The following is a 13,878-nucleotide window of genomic DNA, read 5'->3' on the forward strand; positions in this document are numbered from 1 at the left end:
CGTAAACGTTATACTAAAACTAAGATATCCTAAAAGATATCTCTAAATACCATATTACAACATCTCTACCCAAAAATTTTTTTCGAATATTTTAAAACAATAAAATAATCGCCCTACTCAAAATTTAAATTTCAATGCTCCCACGCATCGAAAGTCCAAAACTTAAAAATAAGTCAAGTTTCAAAATATAATACAATTACACGGCCCTAACCCTGTGCATTAAATTTAAATCCTCAAAATCCTAAAGTTAAAACTGAAATTGACTTCCACAAATCTTTCAAAACTTTCCAAAACTTCCTTTTCGCACCAAGTTGTAGAGTCTTTGGTGTCGAGTCTTCCTCGTTTGATAGAGATGTATCTGAATCTCTAAATCGTGACAAGCAAACAAAGAAGTCAAACTAAATTCGAAAGTTTCTACGTTTCCGCCACTAAAGCAGCCCTGAGCGAGTCGTGTTGAGAGTAAAGATCCTATTATCCCTATCAGTAATTATCTGAAAGATACCGCGTGTTATGACTAAGTAAGGTACAATACCACTGCTACGTACTAAGTAGAAAGTTTAGCTAAGTGAGTAAGACTATACTGTTCTGAAACTAGATTCCAAAAGTAAGTGTACTTCCCTATCCGGGCATCTCCTCGTCTTCTACTGGTTGAATAGTTTTATAAGATCCGTAACTAGTCTAACGTTGTATCCTAGACGATCAGGTTGTCTCCGTTCCTCAGGTCTCCTAGTGTTATATCTGCGCTCCTCCCTCGGAGGGCTCTGTCTTCTTAGATCCACAGGAGAAAGCGATCCTGTTGTGTCAATGTCGTGCCCCGCTGTATCATATGACATAGAACTGCTATGACCCATCGTTCCTTCACAAACAACCGGACTCGATGATCTTCTAGCGGCCGATCTCTCTCTAGCTGGAGTGAAGAATTCTGCAGAATTATCAACTGTTTCTACACTATCGCCTGAGGGAATGTTATGTGTGAGAGGTGTTACCGTACGAAAACTAGGATTTATAGAATTCAGATCTAGTTGAGCAGGTCTATTAACAGCCCTAGGAGTTGAACTAAAACTAGGTTGCTTGTAAATGCTAGCTGCACCATCCTTCTCCAGACGAAACTTCTTCGGATGAACCTCTCTTCTCCTCACAACTGGTGCTCTTCTCAGTTGAAAATCTGTCTCCTCTTCACTATTACTATCGGAATAATCTACAAATCGCTCCGATGAGTCCGTCTTTAACTCAGCTCCACTGCTCTTAGCCTTATTGTAAATGTATGCCTGAGGTGGCTTACTTGCTGTACACAAGACCCCTCTCTCTAGAGAGCTTACATATCTAGTAACCGCTGAAACATTTTCCACCGCATCAACTGCTCCCGCAACTACTGATGCCTTCTCTGTAGTATCAGCCTGAGTAAGACTACAATTGCAATGGTGGCTATCAACTTCAGGCGTAATCTGAACAACGTTTACTGTGCTATGGTCATCACTAAACTTCTCATCAAACAAGAACCCCGGAATCATACTATCCTCAACACTCAACTCATTGCAAGATTCCTCGATCATATTACTGCAATCATCCTTAACCACTGTCTCGCTGCTAACCGGTACCTGCAGCCTCTTAAACAGTATCGGGTGTTTACATCTATAATGTTCACGTGTCACCCGGTTTACTCCCTCTAAGGCAGCTTCAAGACTAAAAGTGCAACTGCTACTAATGCTCGCTACATTTTCTCGAGATTTACCATAACCCTGGTATTTATAGCGGTTAAATCCACCACACTTCTGGTTTCTCTTCCCCGAGATATGCTTCGTGGTAAAAGTACAGTTAGCAAGCTCCTGAAGCTTCCTGATGACAGAAGACGACACTTTCGAAAATCTCATTACAATCTCATAAATACGTGTGTTTTTGACCGCGGGTGACCTCCTCTTAAATCTAGGGCCACCCTTTAGAAGTTTAAAGGCACCTGACTGTTAGGTCTATACACTCTGTTCCAACTCTGTTGGCCATAACCACTCTGATATGAAGACCCTCTGTCTTGATATCTACCTCTATTACCAGCTAATCTGCTCGGACAGTTCCTCTGAAAATGTCCAATATCACCACACTCCCAACAACCTTCCAACTGATGGCGAACGTTACGATCATCATTTCTCATGGTAGCTTAATCTCACAAATACGAGCTATCTATCTAGATTTAACTGTACTGCGAAGCTTACAAACGGCTGTAAAACTGGGTGCTCGTTAAAACGATAGCACTGAACTGGAATATACAGGTACCACAAAATGCGTAGCAACACTTACCAATTCTAGTAGGAAGTACTCAAGATCTAGAACAACCTCCAACGTAATTCTTCTGAACTGCGACGTACACCGAACTTAGCTTAGCAAATGACAACGTTATATTTTAATCGAAACTATACTGAATATAGGTGATAATAGAAGGATCACGAGCAAAAATAGCAACACTAAAAGTGGCCTCCAGATATAGAAAACGGAGTTTCTAGGTATTTATTGTATGCTAGTCAAGCTCTAGTCACGAAGCACGAGCGGCAGGGCGTACCGTAAGGTAGAAATGAAACGAGTAAATTAAAAAGGATAATTAATTAAAAGGAAAAAGTAATACAAAGTGAACGTCAACAGATAAAAACTTCCAAGTGTTCGCTCTAATCGATTAACGTGATTATAGATCACACGATGTGTCAAATCACAACTGGTAGTGCTCAGTAAAACTGGCTACCGTTAATTCGAATCCCTTAAAGTTATTAAGAGGCAACTAAGAAGTGAGCTCTCCACTTCCGGCTCTTCGGGTATACTCTCAAAACTCGTCACGCCACACTGCGTGACGGCACAACGCATTTGCTTGTACCACGTGACACGCCGTCTCGCCAATGAGCACTCCACTAGCAGTCACGCTGTGGTCGCGAGGACCAACCACAGGCCTGGCTGTAAGTCAGGTGCAAAGTGAGCGGACGGCTCGTTACAGACAGTAGGTCTGACAGCAGGTCTGCCAGCCAACCGACTTACACTCAAAATGTGTAACTCCCAAATACGAACATATAAAAACATTGGTTATTATATACCCGGAAACACATACTAAATATTACGTCCCGTAAACGTTATACTAAAACTAAGATATCCTAAAAGATATCTCTAAATACCATATTACAACATTTAATTATGACTTAATCGATTTACTATCAATATAGTAAGTTATAAATAGGGACCCGTATAACCTTAAAAAGCTAAAATGGTGTCAAGACTCAAGAGACTAAAATAAAAATTTTCGGCTCTAAAACTCCCATTTCTTGGCCAATATTTTAATTTTCATGCTGATTTGGAGGCCATTAAAGCATTTGACCCAATCAAAAAAGTTTCAGTTGTATATCTTTCACGGTTTTTGCGGAAAGTTGCGTTAAAGTTGATGCCGTGGTGGCAGTAAAATGGTACGGAACCCCCCATATATATCGTCTCGCTTTATATATAGTAAGATTGGGTTGCAAAACCTTTCCGCATGCTCATTGACACTTTTTGCCAGTTTAACGTATTTGTTTATAGCCTAATGACTATTATACCAGGACTATTCTACGTATCTAATCTATTCATGAATACTTTACAATTTATGAATACTTTACAATTTTCACTGTCATGTTATCTCGACAGTCTTCAGGACATATTGACTATCATCAAACGCTTTAGGTAGGTATTTAGTCGCTTTGTCGCTTTGATGAGTTATAGCACGTGGTTGAGTATCATCAAGAAAATGTCGCAAAGTTATAATATAAGTACAATAGAATATATTTTTTCCCAATCCATGACTCAAAGTGCCGAAGGCACAAAAGAGTCAAGGACAAGGGTTAGCGAACGAGGTTTTTTTGTATATGGTAGCTTTGTGACCGTCGTGCGAGCGTGCCTGCGTACGTACGTGCCCTATTAGTTATAACTTTGCAGAGTTTGTCACTCTGCAAAGTTATTTTGCGTAATCTTCTGAAATCTGAATTAAATTGCATGGTATTGGGCACTTGATTGATAGCATATTATTTCGAGTTAGTATATATTATAATATTACCATTTTTCACAGATCCGTGTCATATCAGGTTGCATAAACAATAAACATAGTTTAAGGTTAGTGACAGTGTTACATAGAAATGCATTTCTAATTTAACATGGAATTAACTGGGCGGCCATCACGGATCGGGAAATTGAGAAAAAAGAAAAGCGGCCGCATTTCTTGTTATGCATGACTCACGAACGAAGAGGAGGAAATATTATGCGCAATGTTTTGTCCGGTATCCTGCTAATTATCAACTCCAAATTAGGAGTATTATTTATTCGACTTTTCGCCATTCTCAGTTCTTATTGATAATGATATATATCTCATCTCATCTCATTGTATCTGTTCTACTTGCGTCAGATAATCATAAATCGAAAATTGGGAACAATTTTCATTTGCAGGTCGCAGGAACGTTTCTTGGAAAATTATCCCCAGCTCTATGCTTCGGCAATGGTACTTTTGTGGCTAAAGATCAGACATTTTTTTTTATCTCAACTCTTATTTTACTTCGGACATTCCAACAGCCACATTGTTACACAAGTGTGTAACCAGCCAATTACAGGAAGCCGAAGGATTCAATTATACATTAGGCCAGTGACGGTTAAGGTAGTGTGTACCATACTTTCTTCGCCCGAGACTTTGCTGCAATGGGCAGCTCCTCATTTAACCCTCACACCCGATTTCTCGAGTATTTGGCTGAGTGGACCGGGGGGCTGCATAGACCACTCAGGATCCTTAGCTGAGCGTCGACGACGCTCACCCCACGGCTAGTGGCAGAGTCGGGAATCGAACCTGGTACCTCAAGCAATACCAGGCCCGGATTAACCAACTGAGCCACTCAGCCGTGATAGACCAACATGATTTTCAAAGACAATAATTACGGCAAAAATGAGAGCAAATTGTCGATTACGATTTTTCAAGTCGAGGCTTGGAAAATTAACTCGCTTAGTTTCTCACTTCACTCCTAGAATTGTGCTCTGCAGCTAAGATGAGAAATCGTGACTTACTTGACTTAAGGCGGGTGGTATTCCCGAGATCCATTGACAACAGTTCTCCACAGCTTTCTGTCCTCCATCAGTCTAGCTATCTCATCTACTGACTTCAGCCCAGTATCTGCTTTTAGGTTATCTAGTAGTGTTAAATGAGGTCGCCCCCTGTTAGTATGCCCATGACTCGGCTTCCAGAGGATCAGTTTGTTCAGTGTCAGCTCCGGATGTCGGTGAGCATGACCTGCAAGTCTGAGCCTTCGTTGGGTTATCTTGGAGCTGACTTTGGGAAGATCACCGTACAGGCTGTGGTTGCTGACATGGTCTCGATATTGGTTGATGTTAAGGGCCATTCTTAACATTCGCGTATAGCAACCATCAACCATCTTCTCTAGCCTTTTCGTCATTGTCCAAGTCTCGGAACCGTACAGTAGCACCGACTCCACTAGTGCTGTAAACACTCTGATCTTGATAGACTTTCTAAGCTTAGAATTCCAAAGCTTTTTGAGTGTGTGGCATGCTCCCCATGCTCTTCCTTTCCTAACCCTGATATCACTCTCACTGTCTCTGATTCTAGAACCCAGATAAGTGAAGTCTTCCACATGCTCTATTGTACTGTTACCCAGGGACTTGATGGTATCAGGGTTCTCGATGTTCTGAGTATTGAATTTGGTTTTCCCTTCATTCATTCTAAGTCCCACTGTAGCAGCAACCCTTTCTACCTCTAGCATCAGCGTCTCTGCCTCCTTTACAGTATCTGCTATCAGAGCAATGTCATCTGCAAAACCAGTGTCTGATATCTTCTCCGCCTTAACTCTCCTACTCCTATAAGGCTTAATGGTAAATCCTATTTCAGGGTGCTTGCTTAAGGCTTGTCTCATGCAATAGTCAAGGGCTATAATAAACAAGTATGGTGCTAACGTATCCCCTTGAAGAACTCCTGCCAGGATATCAAATAGCTCAGTATCCCCATCAGGTGTAATAACTTTGCCCTTTGTGTTTACATAGAGTAGATTAATGATATCCACAATACTGTCTGGTATCCCATAGGCCTTTAGTATTTGCATCAAAATTCCCCGGTGAAGTGAATCAAAGGCCTTCTTAAAATCAACAAACACCATAGCTGCCGGTAGGTTTCTCTGTCTAGCCCCCTCTAGTATCCTTCTGAGTGCCAAGATATGACTAGTAGTGGACCGTCCTTCCCGAAAACCATTCTGAGTGTCCCTAAGTACCCCTTCTATGGCCGGCTGGATCCTATTAAGCACCATTCTATTAAGAGTCTTTGCTACAAGTGAAGTCAAAGATATCCCCCTCCAGTTTCCAGGGTTTGTCAAGTCTCCCTTTTTTTTCTTTTTTTTTGGGGACCGGAATGATGTTGCTTATCCTCCACTGATCTGGCGCAATACCATCTGTCAGGGCTTTGTTGCAGAAGGACAACACGATTTCATCCAGGTCGCATCTTTTGAGGACTTCAGGTGGTATACCGTCATCACCTGGTGCTTTACCTTCTTCATTCTTTAATCCTGAGTTTAGCAGCTTTGAGCTCCTCTAGAGTAAAAGGTTCTGTACTGATGTTGAGTCCTTCAAATTGAGTCTCGATCCTAGGATGTTCGTTTTCCACATCAGGTGTACTCCCTAAAAGATTCGTGAAATGCCTAAGCCAATTTTCCTTCCTCTCTTCGGCTCCGTTGCCCCTTATTTGAGTTGCCCCCTTGGCCTTCCTACCAGTAATCTCATTTATGACATTCCAACTTTCTTTATTTTTGCATCTGTCTGCAGCCATTTCGACCCTTTTAACCTTGGCAACTAGATCTTCTTCAAAGATGTCCTGGTACACCTGATCCAGTTCAGTTTTAAGTACGTTAACAGAGAGTCGACTGTCTTCACTAGGATCCCGGTGATAGACAGTCTCTGCTTGCTGCAACGCTGTACGCACGTTTTGAACTCGCTGATCACCCGCGAAATCGTCACGTCTCTTCTTTTCTCTCTTAGGCAGTATGGCTATGAGAAATCGTACGTACTTATAAAACCGCCTGTACGTACGATACGTACTTTTTATGTTTTCTACAAGTACTTCATAATTTCTATAGTCATAATTTGACCAAAACCCATAATCATGGGTAGAGTGTACCGCTGCCAGTGTCTCTCTTTTCCAAACAAAAGGAAATGATATTAATTTGAATAACCGTCCGAAAATGCAAATTGATACCGAGAATGAAATCGGTCGCTCGCTTTTTCCATTCGATCACGGCTTACGAATTATAATATAAAGCTTATTGATTGGAAAAAGCGAGCGACCGATTTCATTCTCGGTATCAATTTGCATTTTCGGACGGTTATTCAAATTAATATCATTTCCTTTTGTTTGGAAAAGAGAGACACTGGCAGCGGTACACTCTACCCATGATTATGGGTTTTGGTCAAATATCATCTCTTTTTGATTATAATGTCAGGATAATTTACAAAGCCGAAATGTAAACTCATAACTTCATTAATATTTATATTAATAATTAGGAGGTAATTTCATCGATTTCGAAATTTTACCTGACTGAATATGGCACTTTTTACTCATTCAAGTTGGCATTAAATTCATATATAATGCCATTTAAATATCGTGGGAAAGCAGAATTTATTCGAAATCACGAATGAGCAAAATTCTCACCTTTCGCACGTGCAAACTTTGAGCGGACGTTGCGTGCGGATACAATATTGAATCACCGTAAATTTTTGCATAGCAGTATTTTATATATAGTTTAATAAGCATGCAAAGTTTCAAAAGATTTCATATAGAACTTGGATCACAACGGGACTCCAAAATTGATAAAAATGGTGAAAACAGCAATTTTCAGTAATTTTAGCAATTTTCTATCAAATTGGGCGTGTCCCGACGTGTGCAACTTTTTGAATTTCAACTTTAAAACTAGCCTATAACACAATTTAGACCTTTAGGAAGCAAAATTGAGCTCCACAACCCAAGGGATGGCCCAACACCAGAGAATACTAATTCACAACTTTTGTGTTTTTATAAAATTATTCTTCAAAAAAGCACTTACTTCAATAGCGAATATCTTTATGAAGGAGCAAAGTAAGAAACTTTTCCGGTAGATTTTCAGAATGCTTGAACAATTATCTAAGATGAAAATGTCCTCAGATTTTGAATAAAATTACTCCTTAATGGTTTAAAATCGATTTGAAAAGTTGTTACTTTGTCAAAAATCAAGTTTTTAAAACACTTAATTTGATGACGTCATCAAGTGATGATGATGAAGATAAATTATTTTTTGATATAATGTAAACTAAAGTATAAACAATTATCTTCAAAACCTGTGGTTCGAAATGACTGTATCTTTTATACTTTTGAATCTACGGACACTTAAATGTAGGCTACAATTGACTGCAAATTGACTGCAAAAGCGTCTATACTATACTTCACGACAATCTGTTGTAAAACAGGGGTTCCAGAAAACCCACTTCCCGATACTCCTGAAACATGAAATTTTTTTTACAGTCGATTTGGACAAGGTCTAGACGCCCTGCAAAGTTTCAGATCTCTTACTCAATTTTAACATGGTTTTTTAGGCACCTGAATATGGCGATTTTGGGTTTTTTACCTAATTTCGTATAACATGCTGGCGCGTATTTTGCGCAAATTTCTTAAAAACCTCCACATAACTATTTTTTATTCCTGTCATCTTTAACATTGAATTAGAATGTTTTGAACTTAAATATAGGTACCTGCTGAACTACTTTCGATGAGTCTTAATGCCTGGAAAACAATAAAGGGGATATACTAGTATAGGGGGTAAATAGTATTGTGAATATAAGGGCGACGGTAATGCTTGCCAGCATTGTGATAATATTAAATTTAATAGGGTCGTACGTGCTGCAAGCGCAAGAACCACTTGATTATTCTGTAACTAATCGAACACGTGCATTGAAGCAAAATTATTCTGGGAAAATTAAATCGAACATGTGGTCGAACTTAACGGATGATACTCGTAAAATATGTGTTCCAAATATTAGGACCGTCGACGAGTCCAACTCGGCGCGCGTCCTGGCAGGTTATAAATATAATTATAAACCTACAAGGTCGAACGTACGTGCGCATTAAAATTATTTGCCATTTCTGTTTGAATTGAAACGTTACACGTTGCGTTTGACTTTGTGTTTTGACACGCTGGTCGTGTACAATCCACTATTCTATTACTTATCTGCTGTTGTGTTTATCAATTTACAGTGCACTGCAAAGATTACAATACTATGAAATAATACATTTCATTGAAAGATTTTTGACCACATTACTTAGAAAATTGAAATAGGCCCTTTTAAATTTAATCTGTAAGTGGCGATATAGGATGTCGGTAGTTAACAGTACGGCAATTAAATTATTGAGGCCTTCCCGGCTTCCCAGACAAAAGATGTATTTTAATCGTCTATTGAGCGTAAATAGTATAATACAAGTAGCTGCAATTGATCAGCTCTTAATTGGGCTACAATCCTTGACAGGCCTATAATTACCCAATTGTAAATGAAGTTGAACGATATCTCATTCTACAGTATGATGAGAGCGTAAAGATAATGCTTCCCGGAATCAGCATAATGAACGGAACAGAAGCTGTTTGAATTTTAATTATTCATCTTCCACCCGTAGTCCCTAATTAAGAAGTAAACATGATCTTTAAGATTTGTCTGCTCGACTCGTAGATCACATAAGGGACGGGAGCTCTTGCTAATATTGGGGGTCGTTCTCGTATCAAGGGACGTGAGACTTGCGTGTCGAAAGCATGCAAGGGGAGTATTTATACTGGAAGATGAAAGTTAAATTACTCATAATTAATGCCCGTGCGACGAGCGGGCTAAGTACATGACTTTAAATTGCTTATTACTTTATTATTATAGTCATAGCGAGATAAAAACAATGCATGTGCAAAGCGAGAATGTGTTGCAGACCTCTACGATCTGGAATGGTCAATCAACAGTTATTACTGTAATCACTGCCTAGTGCCTTACTCGTACGTGGGCAGCTGTTCTTAACTCTTTAAAGCTTTAAGATCTTAAACCCTTGGGAAATTCATTCGCCAATAATAAATTACTTGTAGGCCGTGAATGAATGGGAAAAGCGAGCGATGTTAGTCCGCTAATTAATAATAACAGTGATTATACTTATAAATATCTTAAGGGGAGATACACCAAAAACGTTTTTGCTCCGAACATCGATTTTATTTTATATTATGGTTAAATAGACAAAAAGAATAAGATTGCACACCTTCAAAATTTTCTAAAAATATTCCCTCATCGAGAAAAAATATATTTTTCTTTTTCGAAAATTTTTAAAATTTGGAGAAGTCTGTCACTGTAATACAAATAGTTCGGCTATTTTAAAAGTTTTTTGGCTGATTTTTTTACTGAAAATTACTTACAATCCGTACAAGAAGCCATTGAAAGGATTATATAATTGAACAATAAATGACGAAGTTACAGACCAAACAAGGTCGAAAAAATAAAAACTGAAATTTTTCCCACTTCTAAAGTTGTACATTTCACCAATCACCCGGGTCAGCAGATATCGCTTCAAAAATTCTTGTGAGTGTAGCTGATGATCATATCAAACTTTTTGGAGTAGTATTTCTCTCAGATTTGAGTTTTAATCTATGCAATGTGGCCTCAAACGACTTAGTAAAATTCATCGTAAAAAAGGGCAAAAAAGGCAGATTTAAGGCTTAAAATGCCTATAACTCAAAACGTATCAGTTTTTTTGAAATAATTTTTACAGAATCGTAATCAGCTTGGTAAGACGAATCTTTTAGTACGACATTTATAATATTTTTAAAAACACAAAATTTGTAAAAAAATGTGTACAATTTGTACAAAATTTATACAAGGGGGGACCCTTGTGTTCGAGCTAGAAAATTATTTAAGACAATTTGTCTTCTAAAAGCACCTATTCGGTACTAAAAGATTCGTCTTACCAAGCTGATTACGAATCTGTAAAAATTATTTCAAAAAAACTGATACTTTTTGAGTTATAGGCATTTTAAGCCTTAAATCTGCTTTTTTTTTACCTGAGGACCCCAGGCTATTATGTTCATTATAAATAAAGATTTGGCGGAATGACAGGCTGAGCGCGGCCCAGTAACTTTTTTTGCCCTTTTTTTACGATGAATTTTACTAAGTCGTTTGAGGCCACATTGCATAGCTTAAAACTCAAATCTGAGAGAAATCCTATTCCAAAAAGTTTGATATGATCATCAGCTACACTCACAAAAATTTTTGAAGCGATATCTGCTGACCCGGGTGATTGGTGAAATGTACAACTTTAGAAGTGGGAAAAATTTCAATTTTTATTTTTTCGACCTTGTTTGGTATGTAACTTCGTCATTTATCGTTCAATTATATAATCCTTTCAATGGCTTCTTGTACGGATTGTAAGTAATTTTCAGTAAAAAAATCAGCCAAAAAACTTTTAAAATGGCCGAACTATCGGTATTACAGTGACAGACTTCTCCAAATTTTAAAAATTTTCGAAAAAGAAAAATATATTTTTTCTCGATGAGGGAATATTTTTAGAAAATTTTGAAGGTGTGCAATCTTATTCTTTTTGTCTATTTAACCATAATATAAAATAAAATCGATGTTCGGAGCAAAAACGTTTTTGGTGTATCTCCCCTTAAGTAATACAAGTATTCCTTGTATTCCTAATTATACGTCACTAGTTGGTGGCATGATCTGATCACCGAGCGACCCCTAATAATTGGGGGTCTCCTAAGTCGTGCAGCAATCGCGCTCAAGGGGTCTGGTAGGATATGCCAACTGCATATCATTTCTGATAATAACTTGTCTACTCTGGTTACTTCTTGTTTACTCTGGCATGGTTACAACGTACTGCTGATTGTTTGATATTTGACCTATGTTAATGTCTACTGCTAGGCCTAAACAGGAAACATCATCGGTGTGGTTGTATTAAATTGCTCTTAGGAATGCGGAACTTACAACAGACCAGTCACAATCTTGATATTTCCACACTCAGTCTCGCTTGAATGAATCAGAAGTAAACTTCTAGGTATACCCGGTGCATGCCGTTACTAAAATGTACTTACTAATGCCGGCCAGCTTAACAACACGTGACAGGGAAGATCCACGAAAATATGTAGTTTCCCTCCATGTTACGAAAAGTGTTTTAATTATAATTATTTCAGAAATTAATACTATTGGTATAATAATTATTTGATATATATATAATATATATAATACCCTGCACCAGTAGTTATAGGACAGAGGGCGCTACTTTCCTTAAGAGCTAGAGGAAAAATATAATTAATTTCACATGTTGCTTATTAACTAACTTTTATATTAGTGTGTTCATTGGCTTAAAATTATATAAAGAGTTGGTCATTCAGTTTTATTTATTACTATTAGATTTGATTAAGTTGTTGAATATATGGCTATTGGCTATACGTTAACAGCTGGACAATATTATTTATGTGTATAAAACTTAAAAGTAGGTTGACGCTTATAAGAAAAAGTTAAAATGAAATTGTTTTATGCATCTCAAGTTTTTTACTAGTTCATCATTTGGGACGGTGTATGGTTCCACCCTCGTGTCCATGTTAAAGTGAATATCACGTGATCCGCCCTCGTGTCCTCATTTTCGGAAAGAACCGCCCTTGTAACTATCATACAGTGTATACATAATCTCATATTCTCATATTCTCATATTCTCATATTCTCATATTCTCATATTCTCATATTCTCATATTCTCATATTCTCATATTCTCATATTCTCATATTCTCATATTCTCATATTCTCATATTCTCATATTATCATATTCTCATATTCTCATATTCTCATATTATCATATTCTCATATTCTCATATTCTCATATTCTCATATTCTCATATTCTCATATTCTCATATTCTCATATTCTCATATTCTCATATTCTCATATTCTCATATTCTCATATTCTCATATTCTCATATTCTCATATCCTCATATCCTCATATCCTCATATCCTCATATCCTCATATCCTCATATTCTCATATTCTCATATTCTCATATTCTCATATTCTCATATTCTCATATTCTCATATTCTCATATTCTCATATTCTCATATTCTCATATTCTCATATTCTCATATTCTCATATTCTTATATTCTCATATTCTCATATTCTCATATTCTCATATTCTCATATTCTCATATTCTCGTATTCTCGTATTCTCATATTCTCATATTCTCATATTCTCATATTCTCATATTCTCATATTCTCATATTCTCATATTCTCATATTCTCATATTCTCATATTCTCATATTCTCATATTCTCATATTCTCATATTCTCATATTCTCATATTCTCATATTCTCATATTCTCATATTCTCATATTCTCATATTCTCATATTCTCATATTCTCATATTCTCATATTCTCATATTCTCATATTCTTATATTCTCGTATTCTCGTATTCTCATATTCTCATATTCTCATATTCTCATATTCTCGTATTCTCGTATTCTCATATTCTCATATTCTCATATTCTCATATTCTCATATTATCATATTCTCATATTCTCATATTCTCATATTCTCATATTCTCATATTCTCATATTCTCATATTCTCATATTCTCATATTCTCATATTCTCATATTCTCATATTCTCATATTCTCATATTCTCATATTCTCATATTCTCATATTCTCATATTCTCATATTCTCATATTCTCATATTCTCATATTCTCATATTCTCATATTCTCATATTCTCATATTCTCATATTCTCATATTCTCATATTCTCATATTCTCATATTCTCATATTCTCATATTCTCATATTCTCATATTCTCAT

Source organism: Bolinopsis microptera, chromosome 5 (assembly GCF_026151205.1).
Source record: "Bolinopsis microptera isolate Bmic1 chromosome 5, MBARI_Bmic_1.0, whole genome shotgun sequence".
Lineage (NCBI taxonomy): Eukaryota > Metazoa > Ctenophora > Tentaculata > Lobata > Bolinopsidae > Bolinopsis > Bolinopsis microptera.